Genomic DNA, 17,735 nt, shown 5'->3' on the forward strand with positions numbered 1-17,735 from the left:
AGGTGCAACTAAAAAAAGGGAGATCAGGGGACAAAACTGTAAGGTAATAACTTGGAAACTATTTAGGAGAGAGAACCCCAAATAGTTATTTTGGAAGTTATAATTCCATGAAGGCTAGGGAAACTAAAGAAGAACTAAGTAAATATAAGGCCATGAAGCAAAGATAAAAATCTCAAAAACAAAAAAAGATAAATAAGGAACATGAAATTTAAAAAATTTAAGCCAAAAAAGTAGAACTTTAAAAACCAACAAACAAAACAAGTTAAAGGGGAGAAAAGGATGGGAAATTTTACTTGATTTGTTAACTAAGAAGGGAAAAAAGGTCAGGAATTAACTAAATAAAAGGAAAAGGGGAACAAATAAATTTAAAAAACTCCAAAACTAGGGAAAGGGTTAATAACATGGTGAAGGGGAGAAGGTGTAACTGAGTATAAAGGAAGAGAGTTGATGGGAATAAAATTACCTCTAAACAGAAGAAAATATAAGGGAGTAGCATAATTACTATGTGCCAGAGCCTATACCAAGCACTTTTTTTTTTACAAATGTCATCTCATTTGATCCTTTTAACAACCATATAAAGTAGGTGATATTATTGTCCTCATTTTAAAATTGAAGAAACTGAGATTGTATATCTGAGATTAAATGACTAGCCCAGGGTCATATGGATATTAAGTGTCTAAAACCAGATTTGAATTCCACTCTTCTAAATCTAAGCCCAGCACACTACCTCACCACCAGTTGCCTTCAAGTAGAATAAGTAAACAAAACAAAAAAGATAAAGTAGATTAAGCTAAAATAATTGAAGAGATAAAGACCCTGAAAAGGAGGGAAAGGAGAAAAAAAGGAAGAGACAAAAGAGGGGGTGGGATATGGGGAGGATCTTATTTTGGAAAGAAAATATTAGGAAATATAAACCTAGATAAAGGATATATAAATCCAACTCTCATAACATTAAGTGTAAAAAACAGTAAGACAAAAAAGTGGCAAACTATGTAAGAAAGTAAAACACTAATCTGTGGTTTATAAGAAACACATTTTGAAAAAAATTATATATATATATAAAATAAAAATGAGGGACTAGGAAAAAATTTACTATGTATAAGGTGAATCTAAAAAAGCAGGAGTTACAATCATTCTATTTGACAAAGCAAACTTTTAAATTATAAAAAAGAGGAAACTACATAATGCTGAAAAGAACCACTTATCAATATGAAAACTTAAATGCCCCAAATTCTTTAGCATCTAAATTTATAAAGGAAATACTAATTAATGTATAAGAAACTATAGACAGTACTACAATGGTGCTAGGAGATTTCCATGTCTCTCTCTCTCTCTGTCTCTAAACAAAAGGGAAAATATAGAATTAAACAATTTTTCAGAAAAACTAGAATGAAAAATCCTATGGAGTTTTCTAAATGGAACTGAGAAAATGCATCTTCTCAGAACTTCATAGTACTTTTATAAAAATCAGCTATGTTTTTCAGCTCATAGATATTGCAAACAAAGGCAAAAAAGGCAAAAATAGTAAATACATTCTTTACAGACTATCATAGCACAATAAAATAATAAGAAATTAATAGAACACAAATAAAACACAAAGACCTAAATGGAGAATGAGTTGAAAGCAATGAAGCTTTAAAATAATAAAGATAAAATTATAGTAACAGTTACTCTTTATGTAAGAGAAAATTATGATGAAACAACATACCAAGATATACGGGATGAAGCTAAAGCAGCCCTCAGTGGAGATAATCATAGCCCTACAAATATACATGAGCAATATCAGATTAATGTCCTGAATATCATGTTAAAAACTGGAAAACAGAAAAATAAATAAAATTAAAATAAAATAAGTTACAGAGGAGATATTAAAAATTAAAGAAAAAACAAGTAAACCATACCAAAAAAAAAAAACCCATAGAAATGAAAAATGAAACAAAAAGTTAATTGTTTAAAAAGACTAATAAAAGGGATAAAACTTTAACCAATCTGATTATAACATTAAAACGTAGAAAATCTAATCAACAAAATATCAAATAAGGTGAAACCACAAGAAAACCAGAAGAAATTAAAAGGCTTATCAGAATCTACAATTTATTGTTATTTACAAACAAAACTGGGAGCACAAAATAAAGGAATACCTTCAAAAATATAAACATATCTTAATTCAAACCTAGAAAAGGAAATATATCTAGTAATAAAAAATATCCTGGTCCTGACAGACTTGCAACAGAATTCTAGCAAACCTTTAAAGAATTATTAGTACCCATACTAACACAAATTATTATAAAAAACTGAGAAAGAAAACACCTTAAAAGATTTCTTCTATAAGACAAATAAATTCATAATAACCTAATACCAGAGAAGAATAAAGCACAGACCTATAGATCAATATAATTAATGAATATTCATTCAAAAATTTTACATAAAATCCTATCAAAGAGATCATACCAATTCAACCAAAATATCATTCTCATGTAATATGGATTACATGAACATGACTGTTCAACAAAAGGAAAACAGTCAACATAATTAATTATAATAAAGAATAAAAATATTCAGAACCATGTCATTATCTCCATAAATGAAGAAAAAGCCTTTGACAAAGTATAGCATTCATTAATTCTGATTTTTAAAAAATCTACAAAAATACAAAATATGGGATAAGTAAGTCTTTTTAATATCATAAAAAGTATCTGACTAAAACCAGAAACAAGTATCATGTATGAGGGTGACAGACTAGAAACTTTCCCAAAAAATAAGGTACGGTAAGAATGTTCACTATCCCCAGTATTATTTTATACCATGTTAGAAATGCTAGCAAAAACAATAAAAGAAGGAAATTGAGTAAAAGTAAATAAAAAGGGGGCAGCTAGATGGCTCAATGGATAGAGAGCCAAGCTTGGGGGCAAGAGGTATTGAATTCAAATATGACCTCAGACACTGCCTGTATGACCTTGGGTAAGCCATTTAATTTCCACTGTCTAGCCCCTACCATTCTTCTATTTTAGAACCAATAAATAAAATTGATTTTAAGATGGAAGGTAAGGAGGGTTAAAGGAAAAAAAGAAAATAACAAGGAAACAAAATCATCCAATTTGCCAATGCCATGATGTTTTACTTGAAAAACCTAGGGGATTAGCAAAGAATAAACAATAGCTACAACAAAGTCTCAGGCTACAAAAAGAACCCTTGAAAATCAAAAACATTTCTATATAATAAAATCAAATAAGCAACAATAGAAAAGTTAATTGCCACAGGCAAAGTCCACCTTTGCTCACAACTCCAGGGTTTCCCAACAGGTGGTGAACCATCAGTCCAAATAAATAGCAAAAGGAAGACAGCTTAATCATTACAGCCATGGGATTGCTTTCCATCTGATAGCTGCTCCGCCATCCCTATGCCTGGTTTTTATTTTTATCCCCATTTTCTTGGCACTCAAATACATTACCTAACACACATGTTCAAAGAGAGATAATTAGAAAAGTGATACATTAACTTTTAACAAATCACTTGATTAACATTCTATATTCTTATATTGTGTGATTACAGACAGTATACAAGATAAATGGTTTCATCACAGGTGGCTTAATTTTCTCATTACCCTGTGAGAAGTTTTGAGCTTACAAACAATCAAGGAAAATTACTTATTGCTTTTAATAAAATGGAATAATTAATCAGCAGTTCTTAAAAGACAATTCAACAATCATATCATTGAGGTTGAGGGGTATTTAGACTGATCATTTTTCAAGGTTTTTACTAGGGAGTTTCTGAGTTACTGATTTGTGTAACTGAGTCACTGCGGCATACTGAAGCTAGATGTACTTGTACTTATTGTATGAGCCTCTATGATTGATTTGTGTGCTGGCTTCATGAAAATAGGTTTCGGTGAGTGGGAAAGTTTTGGGCTTGGCTTGTAGCTATGGTTTTGCTGGGAATTATGTACCTAAGTAAAAGTTAACCCATGATAGTCTTTTTGGGATTGGGTTTAATAAGGGTCTGATCTTTTTGGTGAAATTTTGACGAGTTAGGGTACAGGTGTTTTGCTCTTGCATTATTTCTTTTGAGACTAGGGGGAATAATAATCATGTCAATTCATAGGTAAGGGGCATTGATGAAAGAGGTCATGTAAAGGGGGACTGGGTGGGCAATCACATCTTGCTAAGGACCACTCTGTGGTCTCCTCAGCTACCACACATGACTCTGTCAAGGCTTCATGGCCTGATGGCTCCCAGTAGTTAATCTCATTTCAAATAAATTTAAAGTGCCTAAAATATTTGAGGATCAATTCACCAAAGCACACAAAATATATGTAAAAATTCAATTGCAAAGCATTCTTTAAAGAAACAAAGTACAACCTAAATAGCTGGAAGACTATTAAGTACTTGTGTAGGCAAAGAGGTAATAAAACTAAATAGCTAAATGATGGTATGTGTGGCAAATGCTAGAGATTCAACTAAAAAGTTAGTTGAAATCATCAACAATTTAGCAAAGTATCAGGATAGGAAATAAACCCACATAAATCATAATCATTTCACTAACAAAATCCTGCAGGAAGAGATAGAGATAACCCATTTAAAATAATCACAAACAGAATAAAATACCTGGGAGTATAGTTAAAATAAACCCAGGAACAACATGAATATAATTATAAAACACTTCTTATACAAATAAAGTTAGATTTCAATAACTGCAGAAATGTTCATTGTTCATGAGTGGGCAGAGCCAATATAATTAAAATGACAATCCTACCTAATCTACTTATTCAATACCATCCCAATTAAATTACAAAAAATTATTTTATCGAGCTAGGAAAAAAAAACAAAATTCATTTAGAAGAACAAAAGATCAAGAATATCAAATGAATTAATGAGAAAAATGTAAAAGGAGTTCCTGCTAAGTACCATATTTTTAAACTGTATTAAAAGCAGTAATTATCCAAACTACTGGTACTGGATAAGAAACAGAAAGAAAATCAGTGAAACACAACAGACATACAACAAACAATAATAGATTATAGTAACCTTGTATTTGACAAAAACATAGATCCATGTTTTGGGGATATGAACTCCCTATTTGGTAAAAATTTCTGGGCCAATTAGAAAGTAGTTTTAGCAGAGACTAGGTATAGTCTAACATCTTATACATTTAAAATGGATACATGATCTAGACATAATATGAGACATCATAAGTAAATTAGAAGAATAGGGAGCATATTACCCATCAGATTTATGGATAGGAGAAGAATTTATGAGTAAGCAAGAGATGGAGAGCATTGTGAGATATAAAATAGATAATTCTGATTATGTTAAATTAAAATTTTCTCTACAAATAAAACGAGTGCAGCCAAGATTAGGGGAAAATTTTTATAAAGTTTCTAGGCCAAATTTCTTATTTTTCCATCAAACCTGCCCCACTTTCAGTTCTTCCACATTTCTGTAATGACATCACCATTGCCCCAAGAAAAAGGAGCCCTCACCTCTAATGAAGAGGAAATGAAGGCAATCATTAAAAACTACTATGCCCAATTATATGGCAACAAATATGGCAATCTAGGTGATATGGATGAATACTTACAAAAATATAAATTGCCTAGACTAAATGAGGAAGAAATAAATTACCCTAACAACCCCATATCAGAAAAAGAAATTGAACAAGCCATCAAAGAACTCCCTAAGAAAAAATCCCCAAGAAAAAATCCCCAGGTCCAGATGGATTCACAAATAAATGAATATTAAACAAACTATTTGACAGAATAAGCTAAGAAGGAGTTCTACCAAATTCATTTTACGACACAAACATGGTACTGATCCCAAAGCCAGGCAGGTCAAAAACAGAGAAAGAAAACTATAGACCAATCTCCCTAATGAATATAGACGCAAAAATCTTAAATAGGATACTAGCAAAAAGACTCCAGCAAGTCATCACAAGGGTCATCCACTATGACCAGGCAGGATTCATACCAGGAATGCAAGGATGGTTCAATATTATGAAAACTATCCACATAATTGATTATATTAACAAGCAAACTGACAAAAATCACATGAATATCTCAATAAATGCAGAAAAAGCCTTTGATAAAATACAACACATATTCCTATTGAAAACACTGGAAAGTATAGGAATAGAAGGATCTTTCCTAAAAATAATAAACAATATATATCTAAAGCCATCAGCAAACATCATCTGCAATGGGGATAAACTAGAAGCCTTCCCAATAAGATCAGGAATAAAACAAGGATGCCCATTATCACCTCTATTATTTAACATTGTACTAGAAACACTAGCAGTAGCAATTAGAGAAGAAAAAGAAATTGAAAGTATTAAAATTGGCAATGAGGAGACCAAGCTATCACTCTTTGCAGATGATATGATGGTTTACTTAAGGAATCCTAGAGAATCAACCAAAAAGTTACTTGAAATAATCAACAACTTTAGCAAAGTTGCAAGATACAAAATAAACCTGCATAAGTCATCAGCATTTCTATATATCTCTAACCCATTTCAGCAGCAAGAATTAGGAAGAGAAATACCATTTAAAATCACCCTGGACAATATAAAATACTTAGGAATCTATCTGCCGAGACAAACACAGGAACTATATGAACACAACTACAAAACACTTACCACACAGTTAAAACTAGATCTAAACAATTGGAAAAACATTGATTGCTCATGGGTGGGATGAGCTAACATAATAAAAATGACAATCCTACCCAAATTAATTTACTTATTTAGTGCCATACCCATTGAACTACCAAAAAACTTCTTTACTGAATTAGAAAAAACCATAACTAAGTTCATTTGGAAGAAAAAAAGATCAAGGATATCCAGGGAAATCATGAAAAAAAAATGCAAAGGAAGGTGGACTTGCAGTCCCAGATCTCAAACTATACTATAAAGCAGTGGTTATCAAAACAATTTGGTACTGGCTAAGAGACAGAAAAGAGGATCATGGAATAGACTTGGTGTAAATGATCTCAGTAAATGACAGTTTGTGACAAACCCAAAGACCCCAGCTTTTGGGACAAAAATCCATTATTTGATAAAAACTGCTGGGAAAATTGGAAGACAGTGTGGGAGAGATTAGGTTTGGATCAACACCTCACACCCTACACCAAGATAAATTCAGAATGGGTGAATGACTTGAACATAAAGAAGGAAACTATAAGAAAATTAGGCGAACACAGAATAGTATACATGTCAGACCTTTGGGAAGGGAAAGATTTTAAAACCAAGCAAGACTTAGAAGGAGTCACAAAATGTAAAATAAATAATTTTGACTACATCAAATTAAAAAGTTTTAGTACAAACAAACCCAATGTAACTAAAATCAGAAGGGAAGCAACAAATTGGGTAACAATCTTCATAAAAACCTCTAACAAAGGTTTAATTACTCAAATTTACAAAGAGCTAAATCAACTGTACAAAAAAAATCAAGCCATTCTCCAATTGATAAATGGGCAAGGGACATAGTTCTCAGCCAAAGAAATCAAAACTATTAATAAGCACATGAAAAAGTGTTCTACATCTCTTATAATGAGAGAGATGCAAATCAAAACAACTCTGAGGTATCACTTCACACCTAGCAGATTGGCTAACATGACAGCTATGGAAAGTAATGAATGCTCAAGGGGATGTGGCAAAGTAGGGCCACTAATTCACTGCTGGTGGAGTTGTGAATTGATCCGACCATTCTGGAGGGTTATTTGGAACTATGCCCAAAGGGTGATAAAAGACTGTCTGCCCTTTGATCCAGCCATAGCACTGCTGGGTTTGTACCCCAAAGAGATAATAAGGAAAAAGACTTGTACAAGAATATTCATAGCTGCGCTCTTTGTGGTGGCCAAAAATTGGAAAATATGGGGATGCCCTTCAATTGGGGAATGGCTGAACAAATTGTGGTATATGTTGGTGATGGAATACTATTTTGCTCAAAGGAATAATAAAGTGGAGGAATTCCATGGAGACTGGAACAACCTCCAGGAAGTGATGCAGAGCGAAAGGAGCAGAACCAGGAAAACATTGTACACAGAGACTGACACACTGTGGTACAATCGAAGGTAATGGACTTCTCCATTGGTGTCAATGTAGTGTCCCTGAACAATCTGCAGGGATCTAAAAAACAGTATCCACAAGCAGGGGATAAAGTGTGGGAGTAAAAACACTGATGAAAAGCAACTGCTTGACTACAGCGGTTGAGGGGATATCACTGAGGAGAGACTCTAAATGAGCACTCTAATGCAAATATTAACAACATGGCAATGGGTTCGAATCAAGAACACATGTGATACCCAGTGAAATCGCGGCTATGGGAGAGGTGGTGGGAGGAGGTGGGGAGGAAAAGAAAATGATCTTTGTGTCCAATGAATAATGTTTGGAAATGACCAAATAAAACAATTTTTTTAAAAAAATAAAATAAAACTAGATGATCCAAAATGCTATAGTGCGATAAATGAACTATTCAACTTTTAATTTACATCATATGAAAAACTATTCATCTTCAATAAACATTAAGTAATCATGGAATCAGATCACTATGAAATAATTTAATGTGACTTATTTTCCACTAATTTACTGGGTACTTGCTAAGTGCCAAGCATTATGCTAATGAAAATTTTATGAGTTACAAAAGCAAACTTTATTCTAATAATTAGAATTCTGGAGAGTTTGAGAAATATTGCTTATTTTATTCACAAAGCACTCAAACCTTTTAACTTTCAAATGTTTGTCAAATATCTATCATGTTATTATGGTTGTAGTTTTCATCTAGAAAAAAATTAAAAATATAGTTCATGTATAAAGTTGATTAAAAAAAAGTTTTCTCTTACTATCTTCCTGCAGCATTTTAAAATATTAAATTGTTTGGTACTTATTTGTATGTATTTGGTCTAGTCAACAGTCCAATACTAGTAGAGGTCAGTTTAACACTGAAAAGCTATCAAGAAATTTAAATTCCAGAACTTAAACCAAAAATATTCTAAAATTGTGTTTCTGAAAAAGACAACAAGAGTAAAACTACAAAATCAACCTCCAAAAACCAAACTACAGTAGAATTTCATGTTTTGGATGTCAAATTTATAATAGCTTTGGAATTGGAACGAAGTGACCAACTGGGCAAAAGCAAAGACTCTGAGTAGATAGCAAAGAGTGGATCAGAGCCAGTAAAGCAACAGAGGTGAAAAAGTAGAGCCAAAATGGAATGAGGGCCAGGAGTGTGTGGTGAGAGAAGAAGGCTGCTTTAGGAACAAGGGTGGAAACTGCAAGTGAGGCCAGGGCACACATTCTTTATACATCGAGCTCACTCTCTGTCTCAGGAACTCAGATCTGCTCCACTGGTAACCAAAGCTTACCAGGCTTCCCACACCTTACTTTCAAAAATGAATTTGAATTGAATACATAATCCAATGCTCTTTTTGGTGGCTTAAATTCTATTCCAGTTGCAACAGAAATAGTCTTTCTTCACTTCTCCACTAAGTTCCAAAAACCTAAAATGGCAGCTAGGAGGGACTGGATCAGAGCTGCAGAAGGAAACGCATCTATGTACCCCTTTCTTCCTTTCCTGTTTGAATGATGTCACCTCACCCATGCCCAAGACCACCCATTCCCATTCTGTGATCCTGTCCGTGTCTCCCAGGAAATCCTCTGCAGATGGCCCCTGCCACAGGCCAGGGCCCTTCCTCCACATCTCGACTGGATGGTACACACGAGCTGTCCAACAGCCCTGCCTGGCTCTCACTCCATGTCCAGCCTATTTCCTCTTCCCATCATCCTTCTCGCCTTTCTAGCACTCTCAGGCCCAAGTCTCCAAAGGCAATATGGAGCTCCTATTCTCATTCAGTGTGGACCTCCTCTCCTCCAGGTACCAAAATCCTTCAATACCAAAAGCTTCACTCCTCAGGGAGCCCAGCACCAAGGAAGGGCTCTGTCCAAGGGCTGCCCCAGGTGGCCCGCCTACCTCTCAGGTTAGCCACAAGGAGACCCAGCTTGATTCAGGTTCCAAGGACAAAAACCCAGAGGAAGCTAGCCAACCCCAGGCCCCAGGTTCCCATCTGGGATTTCCTCAGGGGCTTTGTTCCGACTACCTGTGGCAGGAGAGGGACTGACTGCTCTAAGCTACCTCCTCAGGGATCTTTGGACAAGGGGTATACCCTGGAATCTCAATTGGACATGACTAAAAAAACAATTAAAATACACATACATGCACACATTTGCTATGATGATCTTCAAAAAAAGGTAGTATGGCCTAGTAGAGATTGCCGACCTAACTATCGGGGTGAACAATGTTCAAGACCCCTTTCAAAGACATATTCTGTCTCTGAGAAAGTCACTTAACCACTCAGTGTCCCAGAATAATCTATATTTTGCAGAAAATAAGCAAATCTGCTTTGGTAGGAAAAATAAAGCTCCCTAACCAGATTAACTCAGCAAATCCCGCTAAAAAAAAAAAATCTGTTTACAAGCAGCACCTAACTTCCCACAAAGTTCCAAAAATCTAAGGCAGTTATTTAAAATTAAGAATACTTTTTTTCCTATATAGATGTTATAAATGAAGGAGGGTGTCTGTGATAGGCCACAATGTGACTGAATTATATTGTTAATAGTACTACTTGCCTGAATTGGGGAAGGAAGGTCATGTGACTATGGATTGTAGAAAAAGGTACAAAGAAAATAGAAACAGAAGAAGCTGGAGAAATAATAACAATAACAATAATAGAGCCTCTAACAGGATCAGTGATGGTAATAGGGTAAATTATAACTCAGACCATAATGCACCACCCCAAGAAATCTGTTATCACTGTGAGGTACCACAAAAAAATGGTCAGAATGGCCAGGGATGTGGCTAAAGGAATCTAAATGAATGATGGTACTTGGGAGGGGAAGGGACCTCAGGGAATCTGGAGGTTAATTTTAAGCCTTTTTAGACCCCACTGCCTTACTGATGTTAACTGTTTAAAGTCTATTCCCCTCCCCATTGTGGAGATGTCTCTGTAAAGCAATCTTGAATACAGATACCCAGGAGACAAGGTATATATAATTTCCAGTTAACCACTCCAACAGCTATCAAAATTGGAAAAAAAGACTCTTGGATTCACTGCTTACATGTAAAATGGGCACCTTCTATTGACACTGAGTGACTGTATCCTGTCACATATATTGTATTTGCTGCTTGTTTAAGATTTAATTTTGTTTTTTAATTTACATATTAATCTAATCTAAGATGTTCCATTTTACAATGGACTTTCAGTTAGTATATTTACAATAGGAAATTTTATTTATTTATTTTTGTATTTGAATGCATGGAATCAGTATTAATGTTTTTTATTTTGAAGGATAAGTTTACAATATTTCTTAGCCCTGATACCAATGTATACCCAACAGCTTCAGACTATGGAAATCTGCCATTGAGTGTTAAGTATTCTGGGATTTTAGTAATTGTGTCTGATTTCAGAAGGGATCACAAAAGAGTCACTGTGCAGTGCCAAGATGCACAAGGTCAGGGAGACCACCAATCCCTGTGGGATTGATGAGGATCTGTGCCAAGACAGAGGTCTTGTTTTGAGATTCAAGGAAGCAGCCATTTGACAAATTCAGACATTAGACTTCCCCATGCCAGGTTTCTACAAGTACCTCCATTTGGCTTTCTTTTTGGCTCCCCTCTCCCTAAGAGTGAAGGTAAAAATCAGACCAGGGAATCATACTTCCCTTTTACCTCAAACTCTCGTTTATGCTATGGCAATGTTCTATAGTCCTGGTTGCCGATGGGTAAATGCAATATTGCTGCAATTGTCGTGCATGCTTGTAGGAATAAGCCACTTTAATTGGACCTTGTTGGTGATTTAAGGATATGTTATGGTTTTATTCTTTTACTCATAATTTTATACACATAAGATTTTGATAGATAGATAGATATTTTATCTATAATTTAATTTGTTCTCTTCTATTTGGGTTTTTTAGGATTTCTTTTGAAAATTGATTCATATACCCTATAACTCAGTCATGTATCCCAGGGTGATTTTAGTGTTGGTAAACACTCTCCTAAGGAGGGATTGTATAGTTATCCTAATTATCTTAAAATCCAAGGTTTACGATCTTTTAAAGCAATTGTAGGAAAAGAAAATCACCAACACCCTGAATCAGGAAAGTAGATCTTTGGAGGAGATGCCATAAGGATGCCTGCAGAAACTATACACTACATCAAAAAGATTCAGAATGAACTTTTGGATATAATGAACTGAACTGAAGGAAGTTGAACCTATCATTTATTCTGAATGTAAACTCTTATGGCAAAAGGGAAGTACCCCCAATTGGCTTTTTGTCAATGCATCTATTGATCTTTTCTCCTTTTTCTTTTCTTTCCTTCTTATCCCCAAATTGTTGTAATTCCCTCTATGTAAAGTGAAATATTTTATACACCTCTAGTAAGAGAATCAACATATGTGAAATGATTCACTGGGGAGACCTGACACATTAATCTCATAAAAAAAAAACCAAATAAGGAGATTTTAATATGCAAGTCTCCCAAAGAATCAAAGGGAAGATTATGTGAAGGGAACCCCCTCCCCGGATCAACTTTGGAGCCCAACTTATGTCCTGGCACTGCTAGAACCATGTCACATCAGTGACCTAGGCACTTGAACAGGAAATGATTGAGATATTGATCCAGGGTAAAAGAGAAGGAATTGGGGGGACGAGGGGGAGGGGAATGGTGGGGGGGAATGGGGAGGCGGGAAGTGGGCTCTCTATTCTTTTGGGTGTGTGAAAGGAAGGTGGAGGAGAGAGCCATGAGAAGAGTGCCCATGTGGCTACTTTAGAATAGGCTTCTTTCTATTTGTCTGCCTTCTCTTATTCAAGTAAATATTAATAAACTGTGGATATTAAGGACAGGAGTTTAATTTAGCTTTAACAATATGCTTTATAATCATAGAGTACAATTCCTGCTTGCTCCTTTTACTGAGGAGGAAACAGAGTAAAACAGGTTACAATTACTTTTGTAAGGCCATATCTCTAATTAATAGGATTCAGTTTCCTGACTAGCAGTAGGACAAGAAATCCTTTCCTTTCCCCTTTCCTGAGCTCACTATACCCTATGACAACTTTTGAAATAGGTTTTCTGTCTCTGGCACCTCTTTATTCATGTTTTTATACTCCTTGCATTGACTTGTCCACTTAAATCTCCTTCACGCACAAGTGTTTTTGTGCACACTCATCTACACTATAGATGAAAGCGTACAAATACAATCGTCTTCCTAGGTTACCGAGAGACTACTACTATACTCCTTCAGAAGGCTATGAATAGCTTTCATGTTGCCCTAAATTCCCCAATGTGGCATTTCAGCTAAGTCTACCCAATCCCCCCCAATTTTCCATATTCTAAAATTGATACCTAAATAAATAACTAAAATAGATAAATCCTGGTTTCTGTAACTGTAAATATTAGAAAAGCAATCTCACTTAACTAATTCATACTGATACATGAATGACTGAAAGCCCTAACCATTATCTAAGATTAATTACATAAAAAAGCTTTATTATCAAGGTGTATTAGTAACATTTTAGGCAGGAGAACAATATCAAGTAAATATTTTCAGGCAGCATATCTGGGGACAATGAATCCACCACTGAGACAAATCAATTTTGCCCAAGTGTTGTGGGCCACTGTGGGTCAACTCCTGAAGTCATTCCTGCCCTCCCTTCTTACACTGTTGCTCCAAAAGCACTACAGTGAGAATTCTGGCAAGCATAGGATAGGGAGGGAAGAGACAGAGACAGGGCAGAAGCTATGACAGGTTTTTAGTAGGGAGTGTTTTAAAATTGAATGTCTGTAAGAGAAGGACTACCAGTCTATACCTATAACAGAATTAATTCTGAATATATGATTCCTCTTCCCTGTACATGGGAAACTGTTCCTTTTACTTCCATATATTCCTCCAAAGGAAGAAACTTTTAAAAAATATCCTAAATATGTTTTGCATGATAATACATGTATAACCCAGACTGAATTACTTGCCAGCCCCAGGAGGGGAGAAGGGCGGGGGACAATTTGGATTACATAACTTCAGGAAACTTTTGTGGAAATTTGTTATTACATGTAATTGGTAAAAAAAAATTAATTAAAAATGTTATATTAGAATGCCATTATATATATTTTTACATTGCTTTTTAGAATACAAATTTCATAGTAACTATGGATTTGACAGAAGTAACTCAAATAAATACAAGATTTTCGCACCAGTGTTTCTAAGCACCAGGAAAAGTACAACCCACTATACCCCAGAATTTGGAACAACATCTCAGATTCCATCCAAGGAGTTACCAGAGGTACTGGAAGGGCTTCATTCTAGTGCAGTCTCACCTAGTACATAGCCCCATGGCATAGATGCCAAGACTGATAAACTTTAGCAAATAAAGGAGAACTCCTTATTGGGGCAATGAATGGACAAACCTGCAGTTCTCCTAGTAAATATGCATTTCTACAACATCATCCTTATATTTTTTTTCTACAAAGTATAGTATATTACAAAATCAAAGTCTCTTTAAAAACAAACATGAGGGGACAGCTGGGTGGCTCAGTGGATTGAGTGCCAGGCCTAGAGAAAGGGTCAAATCTGGCCTCAGACACTTCCTAGCTGTGTGATCCTGGGTAAGTCACTTAACCCCCATTGCCTAGACCTTGAAATTCTTCTGCCGTAGAACAAATACACAGCATTGATTCTAGAGTGGAAAGTAAAAGTTTTCAGAAATAAAATTAAAAAAAAAAAACATGAAAATGATAGCAGACTCTCATACCCTGGACAAGATTACTACAGTTAACTTTGGACTGGATGGATGCATCACCTTCCTTTCCCAATAGGAGTTTTGCAATGATCTGCATTACTTAGGAAGTCTACACAAATATCTTGACTTTGAGGGAACCTACCTCTTTAGTGCAGGCAGTCCAACCTCTGCCAAGGGCCATTTGGAATACAACTTTCAGGCTTAGAAAATTGACACTGCCCATCCAGATAAAAGAGGAGAGACTCCCCTGATCAGTGTGTTACTGAAAAGTCATATTTAAATTAATATTTCTCTTAACATAATACTATTTCAAATGCATTCTGGAAGTTCTTTTCCTTCCCCCCAAGATTCACCCTACTATCACGTCTCTTGCATTAAATTTTTGACAAACTTATTTTATTAAGGGAGAAGGCAGGAGAGGAACACGCTTATTTTTTACATTTTGTATTTAACCCTAGGTCGTGAGGACTTCCATCTCAGAAGTGGAAATATATCATTACAGCACTAAGGAACTTCAAAGATGGAGAAAATCCTTCAGCCAGTCTTCCAACCCCCTTCCCCCTCCCCCCATTGGTCCTCTTCAAAAATGAAGGACGCACAATTATGTTTCCTGGGACCTGATGTCAAGTTCTCCAGGAACTCACCTCCCCCTTCCCCAAGACTTTTTCCTTGAAATACTCCAAGTGGAGGCAGATCTCTCCAATGTCGCCTGTTTCTTTTTTCCAACTGATTAGAGTCACATAGAAGGGAAATCGGGTTGTAAGGGGAAGTAGTCGTGTCCCTCGAAAAGAAAGCCCCTACACCCAGACCAAGACCGCATGCCCGCTTGGGGTTGCCTCCGTGATTTCAAGTCCAACACAGGGGCGGGCAGGGTGGTCCAGAATGACCCGATCGTCTCCTGTTGGGCTTAAATTTCTCCACGCGCGTTGAACCAGCCCCCAACACGCATACACAAACATACAAACACACGCACACTAGTGGCAAGTAACGGTTGGCACCTACGGCTCTGTTGAGGCCAACGACCCCCAGGCGTCTGTCCCTTCCACGGGATGGAACCGGGTCACCCTCGCCAGCTCCGGGCCGGGCACTGCGCTAAGGACCCAGGAGGGAACGACCCGTCTCACAGGTTCGATCATTCGTGGTCCAGCAGTCTGTGGACAGCGGTGCCGAGGGGTGGGGGAAGGGAGTGCGAACTGGTCCGTTCTCTGTCCCCCAGTTTGAGTGTGTTGTGTGTGTGGCACCTAAAGTTCTCTGGCTTGTTCGTGATCGCCGTGTGTGTGGGTGTTTCACTCAAGTTTCTCTGGCTCTTTCGTTGTCCCCCCGTGTGTACTTGTGCTGTGTGTGTATGCTGTGTGAGCGGCACCTCGGTTTTGCTGGCTAGTTCACGGTTGCCGAGTGTGAGTAGGGGGGGCGGGGTACCTAAATTTCGCTGCCTTGTTCCTAGTCGCCCAGTGTATGTGTACGTGCGCGCGTGTATGGCACCCGAATAGGGGATAGTGTGCACACGCGGGGCCCCCAAGTTTCTCTGGCTGCTGCCTGAGGCGCGGAGGTGCTCGCCCCACCACCACCCGGCTGCCTCGGGCCGCGCCACCAGGTCCAGGACCAGAGCAGCCCGAAGTTGGGCTGGGCTGAGCGCCCCCTCGGCTAAAGCAGTCTCGGTCCAGTCCGGTTCCGTCAGCTCCGGTCCGCGCTTTCCCTCCCCTCGGGATCTACCTGCCAGACCTAGCCTCCTCTGGGCCCCTAGCCTTCCCGTCCACGCTCTCCTCCACTTGCCTGGGGGCGGGGGGGCAGGGGGCGCCGGGAGGGGTCTCCTCCTCCTCCTCCTCTTTCTCTCCACTGTAGCCGCGTCCGCCGGGCGGTCCGGTCCGGGAGAGCGGCCGAGGCGCTGGCGGACAGCTCTAGGCGGCCCCCGCCCTGGGGCTGGGATTTCCCAGAACTCAGCAGCGGCCGCCCCGGGGCGAGCGGGCTGGCGGGCGGGCTGGCGGGGGAGGAGGGAGGACCCGCCCCGGGCGGAGCGAAGCGAGGGGCCCCTGGGCAGCCGGGACTCCGTGACCTCCGAGCCCCGGCCACGCCCACCTGGCCCCAACCCCGCAGGAGAACCCCCGCAGGGAAACCCTCCCTCCTTCCGCTCCTCAGCCTGCGGAGGAAAAGAGCTGGAGGTCCTCCCCTCCCTGATCCCCCTCTCCCGCAACTCCAGGAGCCTAGTTGGCTTTCCATCTAACGCCCCGGTTACCCTGTACCCTTCGGCCTCTGGCTTCACCTTCCCCCAACACCCCCCCCCCCCATACAGGTAGTAGTTGGGACCTTTCTGGGGATAGTGTGTGGGGCAGAAGACACTGAGCATGGTCAGCCTTGCTTTCTAGAAGAGGAAAGTAACTAGTGCCCAAGACCGACCCGACCTCCCCAGGCACCTAAATGACCCCTGAAACTCTCCAGTTAATGGTATCCAGGTTGCTTTATCTTACATATAAAATATAAAATCCTTTCCTCAGAACTGGTTTTATAAGATGGAGTTTGATAAGACCATTTAAATATTTGGGTCCAAAGATCCTAGGATTTCCTAGGATGTCTTTGGATAATGGGAACATATAAGAACTAGAAGGAAAATGAGAGATGATAGGATCCACCTTCATTTTACAAAGGAAGAAACTGAGGCCAACAGGGTAGGTGACTTGTCTGGGATCAGATGTCTACTTGAGTTTGTGAGCTAGGATTTGAACTCAGTCCCAAATGCAAGTTCAAGATCTGTTGTAATCAAAAGGGTTAGAAACCAATCACCCAAGATTATCTCTGCCTACTTGAATATTTTGCCTGATTTTACTATGGTTCTCTGATGTCCTCTCTGTGTATATGGCCAAGGCAGGAGCAGATTGTAAATTATCCATGCCTGCTCCCTGCCCTCTGAAAATGTTCATCTATGTGGTCCTATAAGTTAACCAAAGACCTTTCTTCCGCTT

General features: G+C 38.1%; 1 protein-coding gene across 3 annotated transcripts in view; it reads right to left on the minus strand.

The window, feature by feature from the left end:
• Nucleotides 1–15,913, minus strand: part of PLCE1 (phospholipase C epsilon 1) — a 336,545-nt gene extending 320,632 nt beyond the window's left edge. The window contains exon 1 of one of the 3 annotated variants that reach the window (XM_056802299.1): nucleotides 15,781–15,913. The gene's annotated coding sequence lies outside the window, so the exon portion shown is untranslated. Of the gene's footprint in view, nucleotides 1–15,422; nucleotides 15,590–15,776 lie in introns of those variants that run through there. The other 2 variants (XM_056802305.1, XM_016433427.2) reach the window with 2 other exon arrangements.
• Between the last annotated feature and the right edge of the window lie 1,822 nt (nucleotides 15,914–17,735).

This window comes from Monodelphis domestica, chromosome 1 (genome assembly GCF_027887165.1).
Source record: "Monodelphis domestica isolate mMonDom1 chromosome 1, mMonDom1.pri, whole genome shotgun sequence".
Taxonomy (NCBI): domain Eukaryota; kingdom Metazoa; phylum Chordata; class Mammalia; order Didelphimorphia; family Didelphidae; genus Monodelphis; species Monodelphis domestica.